This window comes from Ursus americanus, chromosome 10, assembly GCF_024610735.1.
Source record: "Ursus americanus isolate L20-20 chromosome 10, mUrsAme1.1.p, whole genome shotgun sequence".
NCBI lineage: Eukaryota > Metazoa > Chordata > Mammalia > Carnivora > Ursidae > Ursus > Ursus americanus.
The window spans coordinates 7,892,217-7,903,135 of NC_142136.1; the positions used below are offsets into that span (position 1 = coordinate 7,892,217).

Here is a 10,919-nt window from a genome sequence, read left to right on the forward strand (position 1 = left end):
CAATATTACCTATATTTCCAGAGAGGGTGGATGGCAAGATTGGTTTTGAAGCTTTTGAATGCAGACTTTTAAATTCATCACTTATCCTGCAAAATCTCTTCTTGGACATCCATTTTACTTAACAAGTAATTTTCTACTCTTAAAATTTATTTGCCACTGATCTGAAAAATCTCAAACCCCTCTCAACCTTCTTTAATTGCCTTATATCTGAATTATGCCAATATCTGAGTTATAATTAGTAGACCACAAGCCTTATACCTGGCCTTATAGATTTTTAATCTACTTCAGTAACTGTCTGTTGCTTCTCTTTCTAACTTTGTAAACTGTCGTGATGTTTCATTAGTACATGATAGGCACCCAACTGGTTTTGAATGGACCAGCTAATTGTTTTAAAAGCTTTCACTTCTATTGAGCGAAAAACAAAGTGGAGACTTCCCAGACTGAAAACTGGGGTCATGATATCATGATTTCTATTTTAACATGTTTGAGGTTTTCCATATCAAAATGTTTTCAAATATACTTATTGTCTAGTGATCAAGTGTGTTTTCTTTATATTCAGGCGTGGAGGATCTAGGAATCTATCAAAAACGAATACGTCTTCTCGATGCACGTATGACCAGGACTTTCACACACCAGTGACATTTTCATAACCATGTTGAAATTCAAACACATTATTTCAGCATTATCATCACAAAAAGAAAAAAAAAACAAATTGAATAGATTTCATGGATTCCTTTCTCTTGCTCTTCATCCCTTTAAAATAAAGCAAAGGTACGGTTGTTATTTCTGTAGAAGCCAGTTTTCTGGCAGCTGTTTCTTAGGAAATGTTAGGGCTACATTTTGACATCCAATGATGCATAGGTACGATTCCATTTCAAAAGAGAGTCACATATCTGTGCTCGATGGGCATTCACGTATGAGTATCAAATCAACGGTGAAAGTCATGCAAAAAAAATCATTTGCAAACAGTTTGTACAGAGTGTTTATTCCCATGCTTCTAAAAGAAACAACAGATATTTCTTGAGATCATTGCCACATTCTACAATGGATTTAGCTCTAAAATTAATTCTATCCCATCTGTCAACAAATGAAGGCGTTAGCTTGTCTCTATTTATCAGATTGATATCGGATTACCAAGTTATAGCGATTGCTGGTATTTGTTTGGAAGTAATTCAACTCCATTTCCCTTTAGAGAGGACTGACGGAAGTAAAACTGAAAAAAAAAAAATATTAAAGCACTCTGCTCCTTAACATTTATGAATCAACGTCTTAGATGCTGCTCCCATGCCTTTAAAAACGGTGGCTAAATTAAACACAAACAGCATGGCATTAGATCACAGGATCCACATTCCTTTGGGATTCTACTTAATGCAAATTCCACTTTTGGAGTTGAAAGGAAATTAGAGAAGTTTAGTGTGGATAAAGTGTTTCAATTCAGGCATTTAAAAGAAACTGGATAAACTATTGAACATCTGCTCAGTGTAATCACATTGGGGAATACAACATCTTGAAATGAAGCTATAAATAAATTAAATAAATAAATAAATAAATAAATAAATAAATAAATAAATAAAATAGCTACTTTCCCCAAAGCCTAGCACCCAGTTTAAGTTATATTATTTTTGAAAGACTTCCACTGCTAAGTAATTTTTCAAAAACTTTTGAAACAGAGCCAAGTCTTTACCCTACTAAAACTTTAGAAAACGGGTGGATGCACAGGTTAACAGACTCTTAATCCATGGCTGAACTGGTCTGAGTGCCTGGCCCTTTCTTCCTGCATGAAAGTGACTCTATCCTCAAGTATTCTATCTTGATCTATCTCAGTTCTCCTCGACGGCTGATGAATAATCGTGTGGTGACTTAGTGGGCTGAACCACATACGGTGCACCATTTTTTCTGCTAATCTGGGTCATATGAGGGAAAATCCACTTATAGGTGTGTTCTTTCTATAGCCAGACTTGGTCACCTGATCCAGGGATCACTGGCAATGGAAGGACTAATGACAGGGAGATAGCATCAGCCGGCTATTGATAGCTGCCGGTCTTTGAGGCTCCTCTTGGCTTAGATGTAAATCAAACACAATGAAGGCATAGAACATTAAAGGCGGAGATTCCGTAAAACCAGTTGAACTGATTAGTACTAAATTACTGATGTTCCATCTGCTGGGGTGGTAATAATTTTTTTTTAACTGCCTGACTGAAAAGCTTCATTTCACCAAGAATCCATGTTCAGGAGTCCCATAGGATGCGCTTTATGGACGTGCAAAGGAAGGAGATGGCAACAAACATGCGATCATTTGATGAGGGTTTAATGCCACGATTAAGAAAACTGGCATTTCACATATGAGGGCATTAGGAAAATATGTTTCCAATAGCGTGCGAATATGTATTTTGCCAACAGAGTGCCGAATGGAATGTGAGGATTTGAGACTCCAGATTTTCATACATGTACAAAAAGGTATGAATAAATGGACGAGGATTCATGTCACATCATAATGACCTGTATCAGCGCAAGTCTTAAGGTCAATATCCAACCATGAACTGTCCAGGGGAGAGAGAACCAATCAACTTTGAGTGTTCCGTTCCTGCCGAGGTCATTCCATATTAAAGATTGCTGCATCTTAATTTAGTGCAAATCAACATTTGATTTACCTAAATTATTGTATAATGATTCCATGTTTTCCAAACAGTTTTTCATCATGGTTTATCTTCTCTTGTGGATTTGCCTATAATAACAGTATGTGTAGATCATGAGGACTTGGAGTCTTTCGGCCTCTCAGCAGAGCCATTTCTCTGAAAATGATACATTTGTGAAAGACTATTTCAATAATGTGATATTTATCATTGTAAATTAAAATGCTGGAAATCCAGTTTTATATATTATTTACAGATAATGTGCATGAGAGATGAATCTGTAATCAGTACACTGACAAGTCAGTGGCTAGCCTGTAATTATTCTGAAGGTAACAGAAAATGTAAATTAGGCAATTTTTCATAGAATGGTCATTAGTAGACAAGAAGTTGCTCTGATTACTTCATATGTCATACCTAAGTTTAGGCTTAGTAAAACATGAACTAAACATCCCTTGAGCCACAGTAGCTTACAGCACTAAGGTGAGTTGCAAGCTTGTATTATATGTCCTTCAGTGTGGACCACAATTCTCCTCTGTGTTGTCTTCATGCCAGGACCCAGCCTGGAGGAGCAATCTGTAAAATCATGAGTCTCAGAGCAGAGGGAGAGAGAGATAGGGTGGAAAACATGGAGTCTTAGAGCTTTCCCTCACAACTGGTACATAAGACCTCCTATCATGGTCCACTGATCGAAGCAAGACTCACGGCCAAGTTGATATCAGTGTGGCAGAGATGCATTGTCACTTCTGAGAAAATCAAAAACAGCATTCTTGTAGTCAGAACAAGGTGTTCCCAAATGAATATGAATAACATTCAAATAAGGCCATTTTGCAAACATGTTTGCAAAAAACATGGACAAACCATCCTACAACCCAACAATGATTGAGCAAACCTAACTTTTGACTAATGAGTATTATTGTGGCTTTTTTTTCCTTTTTCTTTTTTTTTTTTTTTTTTTACCAGTGGCAATCCTAGCCCTGATTTTATGTTCCTTCCCTCTCAAGTGTTTAAAATACACAATTTCTGAGTTGCCTTCTCTTCCAGAAAGTATTCGATTCCAAATCAGCCAACAGTCCTTTTTGAGATGTTGCCACAATTCCTCTGGGATGCACTTGCCCTACTGCAGCAAGCCAAATTAGCCAAACTTTTGGAATGCACATATATCCTCAGTGGTCTTTGGTCAGTGACCTTTAATCCTGGGTCGGGAGAGTGCTCATTGTCAAAAATAATGCCAGTGACCACACTTATGATTATCCATTCGTAAATGATATGTCTGGTTTCAGCAGCCCAGCAGCAACAGTGACACAGGCTCTTCAGACTCTGTGCAATGGCCCATCATAATGCATCACTAATTGAACACTGGTTTGCAAAAGCAGCTGCCCAGATTAATTTTAAATCTATCTCCATGTTTACAAACATTTTTATAAATCATTCCTTCCTATTGTTTCTTTTTTTAAAGTCTAATTATTTGAGTAAATTTCTTTTCTTTCTCAAAACTGAGCACAGAAGATGAAGAAGAAGTGGCCATCTCCTGTAGTCTCTAATGGTGGAATAAGCTATTTACAGGTAATATATACAAAGTCACTTACTAATAACTAAAATGAAGAAATTACCTTATGGGGGTTTAAGGTGATATCAAGCAATTCTTTAGAAATAAGAATTTCTCTAGTGGACTGGATGAACAGTTAGTTGGTCATCAAAGCCTTCTATAAAAAAGATATAAAGAAAGTTTTATTGTCAGGTTATATTTGGTGAATACGTGAAACATACATTTTTATATCTCAGATAGTGGTATTTTTTCCTTCTTTTATCCCTTTCCTCAAAAAAAAAAAAAGCCAACTCTTCCTCTTTCTTTGCCTAGTGAGGATTGATACAGCAGTGCAATATATGCTATTATCAAGGCGAAGGAGTGGGGGGAAGAGAAAGGGAGTGGATATTTTGCAATGATATTTTGCAATTGCAGACTTTAAAACCTGGTCCATGTTCAGTCTAGCCTCAGGACAGAGTGGTGGAGTGGTGAGATAAGGAAGACAAGCAGGAGCCAGGCCACGATGGCTCCAATAAGCAGCCAGAGGAACCTAAATTTTATCCTAAGAGCAGAAGGAAGCATTCAGGTATTTGCATCAGTGGAAGACACTGTGATATTATTAGTATGATAGAAACACAATTCTGGGTGCAGTATGGAGTGTCGTTTAGCAGATATCAAACTGAAGATAGAGAGATGGTGAAGACACTATGGAAGCCATCCATAGGCATAACTGAGAATAAGCAGACATAGAAAGATGGCGGTGGGTTTGGAGGAAAGAGAAAGGATGTGTTATATTGACAAGGCTGTATCTGTAAGGTTGGTGAGCAATTAGATTGGGTAAGGAAAGTCAAAGAAGAGTGTAAAACACACCTAAGTCTGTGAATGACAGAGATAATTACTACATGAAGGAGGGCAGGCAGGAAGTAGTGGTAGGACTGGGGGATGGGATGAGTCTAACTGTGGGTATGTTAGGATCGAAAAGCCTGTGGAACATCTGTAGATGTATATCCAGACTTGAGTTACATACATGCATCTGATATTTAGAAATAAAACTCGCCATGATAAAATTGATTCTATGTTCATCTTCACTTACAGGGTACCAGAAATCTGAGACTGCATGTAATTGTCTATAGTGTCTAAAATAAAGTTTTAAGTCTGGCTAAAGCGGAATCCTAAAGGACATCAACATTGATTGTACCAGTTTAAACAGAGAGGCCCACAAAGGAAACAGAAGAGAAGCAACTTGAGAAGCAAAAGTGAGTGTGCCGTTGGAAGCTGAGGCAGAAGAGTTTTAAAGGAAGACAGTATCATTCATATTGTCATTTTTCCCCAAGAGTGAAAAAAAAAAAAATCTAAGTGCTAATGGGAACGACCCTACCAACATCAGAGTTCAATTTCAATGTAATGTGGTACAAACCCCCCCCCCCAGAATTTTGTAAATGAGTGATGTGACTGTATTGATGTGAGCTGGTGTTAGCGAAACTTGGTTCAAATACCTTTATGAAGCCCAAAAATGCATTAGTAACATTAATAACCTGCAAGCATGACTGGGCCTTGGGAATAACTGAAATCAGGGTCTTGGATGTCAGCAGCACACTTTGCATTTCTGCATTTAATCTCTGACTTTTGTGTACACATAGGTGCTGTTCTCCCTAACGTGATTGCTCCAATCGTAGGAAAAAATGGTATTCAGGGCAAGTAGACCCAAACTTGTCCAGATTTACCACCAAGAGACTGAGTCTTTTACTTAATTAAAATTTGTTTGAAAAATCACAGGAAAGCCCTGTGACCCAACTTTGGTCTGAGTGTATATCAGGCCGCACCCTGCAGCTTGACTCAGGTGTCTGCCCCTAAATTGACAAACTCTGTCTAGTAGGGCTAGAATGTTAAATTGCATTAATGTTCCAAAGACGAACCCCTCCCCCTACATCCCTGAGAGAGTCTTGACCATGTGACCGTGGTGGGGGGGTATGGTGCTTTCCTTTGCCTTTGGCATCAGCCATAACGCTTGTCTTGGCCAATGGATTTCAGTGGCCCTGGAACTAGCAGCATCTTCAAATATGCTTGCTTTGTCGGTCTCACTCCCTCCTACCTCCCCCATCAGGACTGGAGGTGTTCCCTCTGAGTAGCTGTTGGCTCTTCAGTCTTAGCCACAGAATGAACATGTATAGAGCAAGCATGAGCCTACGTGCAGGAAAAGCCAAGCCCAGCCAGCGATGTGGCTTAAAGCAGATCTTCTTACTTTCAGCTCAACCTAAAGCAGCAAGATGCAGCCAGACTGTGGTCACAGTGGACAAATGGTTGTTGAAAATTCCTGAGTTTGGGGGTCCATTCGTCATGTTACATTATACGAGATAATAGCTAAATGATAGAGGTGGGGCACCATATTTTTCATTGTCCTCGAGAACCTCACAGTTTTAATTAAGGAAAGGAAAAGTAATTTCACTAAAATGAGGAGGGAATGCTATCCAGAATAAAGAAGAGGTGCTAGAAAACCAAATGGCCAAGGCCCGCCACTGTTGAGGATTGAGGGGTATTGTCAAGATGAGAGATTTAAGGGTAAACAGAAGGGTGGGTGTGAAGGCCAGAGTGATTTATGGTGGGAACCAGAGGGTTTGTGAAGCTGAGGTTTGTTTTAGTTTGTATTTTATGTCTTGTTTTTAAGCTGGAAAAACTCATTAAGGTGTAAACTCTGATCGAATGGAGTGAACAAAGCAGGCGTCTTTGCAAATACCAGAGATGGACAGCGTGGTTGGAGTGCTGCCTGGGACGGAGAACATCCCTTCCTAGATGCGAGGGCAGGGGGAAAAGACGTGCTTGGAGAAGATCATTCTGGAGGGTTCATGATGGAAAATTGAGGTATTCAGGGGTTATTTGGACTATGTCTAGTTATTTCTGTGTATAACCCCTAAGTGCATCGGCTAAAAGAACTCAGGGAGGACACGTTAGCCTAGAGATAAGAAGAGAGGGGAGAGCGCTGAAGTCACTGTGGTGTAGACAGGAGGGCTATAGAAAAACAGAGATGGTGACGGCTCAGACCACCACGCACACCAGAGCTTAGAATAAAAGCACAGGACAAATCCTCCCCTACCAGGGTGATGCAACCACTGAGACACGTAATGAGAGCCTCGGGCCGCTTGGAGTTGCTAGAACCACCGTAATTCCACTGTCAAGATACAAGGCAAAGAACACATTCTGCTATCTGTCCCCACGCTGGGAATGATAATATCTGCCTTCCTACCCCAAACAAAAAACAAGGCAAAACCAGGAAGACAAAACAAAACAGAAAACACCAGCCTACACTGCTCTGCTGCTCTTTCAAGTGGTGCTAACCCACCTTCACCAGCGTCTCCCCCTCTACGGTCAGTAAGGGACTGCGCGGTCTCACACTGAAGTAGAGGGAAGCACACGTCTTCAGAAGTGGGAAATAATCGGTATGATCAGCACAGCAGAAAGCCGAATGCGTCACTTCCGAGAACAATTGAAAGCCCATTGAACTCCCCTTTGATACAGAGATAGACTAAAGATATTAAACCCAAATAAACACTGCTTTGAAGAGACACATCTAAACCAAAATTTAACATGAAACTTTTAAACAAAGGTGGACTGTGATGGGGTCAAAGAACACAACAGCAGTGCCCATGCGATAAATTAATTGCAGACAAAGAGGGATATAAAGGAAAGTCTTAGACCAAGACAAATAGGGTTAGTTCAAATTGATAAAATGCCCAATCCACAATAAGTAATCACTCATGCATGTTTATGTAATAAATAGGATGGCAACTATAAATACACACACACACACACACACACACACACACACCCCAGAGCCCTGTTAGAATAACAATGATAAACTAAGAAACATAATTGTTCTGTGACTTTGACAAGTCTCTTCCTGGTTCTGTTGGTCACCCAGCCCCCAAGATAAATAAACAGTTGATTTGAATAAAATCAATTTAAAATAAATATATAGAGAAAACTTTACTTAAACAGTGAAAGACTTTCTAATGACTAAGTGAGAGGAAGGAATCACAAAGGAAAATATTATTATGATCAAAGAAAAAACATTTCCTATTACAAAGAAAAAATGTCAATAGATAAAAAGAAAATCTTTGCAGCAAATATGACACATAAATAACTGTTGACCATGGAAAAAACACTTATGTTTCAAATGAACAAGCAAAAATCTAGTTCCCCAGTTAAAATTTTTAAAAATGAATCATGAATTGAATCCTCAATTTTCATCAATAAAAATAATAGCAAGAAAAAATGTTCAGTGAAACTAGTAATCACATAGTTGTATATTTAATCCAACACCATTGAAAAATATAATCTGATATGATAACTTTCATTGACAGTGAGCATGTGGTAAGAAAAAATATTTTTGTAAATAGTGTTATTACTAGTCAAAACATGGCAATAAGCATTAGACCCAACTATGGTATAATGTGTAAGTGGCGGTCTTAAGCTTGGTAGGGTATCAGAAAATTTTAAAACTAATTTTTTAATGAGTCTTTAGGAATATTTATACCACAAGTGAATTAAAAGTCTACAAATCACACATGTAAAATGAATGGATGCATGACACACATTGGTCAAAACAGAGATCAGTATTAGAAGAAAAACAATGACTTCTAACAATAGTTGCAAGGATGAGCCTCCTATGTATTTTTTTTAATGTTTTCCAAAGATATTACAAAATGTTATTTCTTTTACATAGTTGAATATATGCTGCGATAAACCTAAACGAGACAATATACGGAAAAGACATTTAAACCCAACCTGTTTGCATCTCAATTATCCAATCTTTGGTCCTATAATGGGGATCCCATTATCTTTTTCACTAAGTACATGTGGCCTGAAAACTAACCAGCTCCTCTTGTCCTGCACGTGTGATATTTATTGATTTCTTCACTACAGCTCCTTCCTCTGCTTGACTTTCTCTGAATATTCTGGCTCTTGAATAAGCATAGGAAGTTGGCAGTGTCTCTAAGCAGCCTGGGTTGGGACGTGTTATGTTTTATTACTTGTTTCCAGTGCTGCCATTGTTGTTTTTTACTTCAATTACGTGTCTATCAGTGTAAATAAAGACTAAGTCCAAAGTGATGGTTTGTTTCGTGAGTACCCAGTTTGGATCAAACAAGTAGTCGAGTGGATAAATGGTACAATCAATAAAAATGTCTCTAATCAATGTGAATGGTTTGGTGGTGCCCATTCAAAAACAAATTATGAAGAAAATTATTAGAGAAGTGTCCAAAGCTAAATGTCATGGATGCAGCAAGCAATATAAACCAGAAAGTTTTGCAAATATGGTGATTTGAATAGTGGTGTTGATAAGAGCAACATACAGCATAGCGTATCACGCTAGTCTGGATTAGACCACATTCTGTGATAGGTCCTGCTTATCTGCTTTAATTTTCTCTACCGCCAAATCAAGGCGGGAATAATTTGGTGTGCCAATCTACCCATAACACTATTTGAAGTGTGCTTCTAAAAATAACATGGGTATTATTTGAGCAGGGCTAAATACCCATTGTGTAATCGATCATTCTAAAGCATACTCATAATGGGTTTCTGATATTAAATTTAAATAACATATCTTAGTCACTGCAGTATTTACCCATGAATCTCTAACAAATATTTTCTTCATGTGCAGTCCAATTTACTAATGTGGTTCTTTTTTAGTCTTGTTCAATTTGACTGACTTTCTTCCGTTTACGTTTCCAACTTTTTTCACATTGTGAGGGCGCTATTTTTTTGTTTCCTTTGGGTGTGTTTGTTTGTTTTGTTTTTTTATTCTGGAGCACTTCTTTCCCCCAGCCACTTGCTCTCCATCTCCATTTAGATTCTTGCTCAAAATTCATTCTAAGTGTATCATCTCGAAGAATTACACAAGTGCTAGCACTTTATTTGTAACCAATATGTTCTGCAAACCAGATGCCTAGTTATTCATTTGTAAGCTACTATTCATTCCTTTGAATTTCCTGGTAAGTGAATTGTATGCATTTGTTGTCATATTAAAATCTGATCCCCTGAATCTTGCTGTCCGAGACACTCTGTCCAGGTGACATATGTGTTCATTCATTCCTTTTTATTCATTACATCAACCAATATTTCGAAACATCCAATCTGAGCTACGTCATCTGTGAAGTGTTGAAAAGCTGAAATAATTTACACAATAGCACAACTTTGTAGGAAAAGCCATAGAACAGTGTCGTATCTTTCAGTAGGAGTTTAATGTGTGATAGGGTCTGTCTTGAAGTATTCCTTATGAGGTTTCAACGTCTCTATCTTTGAGTTTATGTTGCTGCATTGTTTGTGAGAGAATGACTTGTGCTTCCAAATGCCACCACATTGCAGACCACATTTCATTGACTGTCAGGCCTCTTTCCCCTCAGGCATTGACATCTTAGCACAATCGCTGCTTTTCAACATTTTCAATTATCACGTTACTGATTGACACTTTTGAACATTTGTCAACATGTTCGCTTTCTTTCGGATGGCATAAGGCCACTCTGAAGCAAACATGCAGGCAATTCAATAACTGGGGACCGTCAGGAAAGATCATTATTGACAGCCCGCAAGAGGGCAAGCTGGCCAGCAAATGAAAAGCCATGTGTCAGTACTTTGCATTTAGCAAATGCCTGGCTTGGACCGGGAGGTGGAATACCCACGATCGTTTCGGCGAAGGAACTGACAAGTGAAAACAGAACAACAGTGTAAAGTGTATGACTGGCCATGTGCACAAATCCGCGCTGTAT

The 10,919-nt window shown here is 38.4% G+C and overlaps 1 long non-coding RNA gene across 1 annotated transcript in view; it reads left to right on the plus strand.

Moving 5' to 3' along the window:
• Positions 1-10,186, plus strand: part of LOC123802232 (uncharacterized) — a 39,749-nt gene extending 29,563 nt beyond the window's left edge. The window contains exons 3-5 of the long non-coding RNA XR_006782463.2: positions 4,137-4,196; positions 5,254-5,414; positions 6,824-10,186. This is a non-coding gene — a long non-coding RNA (uncharacterized LOC123802232). The remainder of the gene's footprint in view (positions 1-4,136; positions 4,197-5,253; positions 5,415-6,823) is intronic.
• The last annotated feature ends 733 nt before the right edge of the window (positions 10,187-10,919 follow it).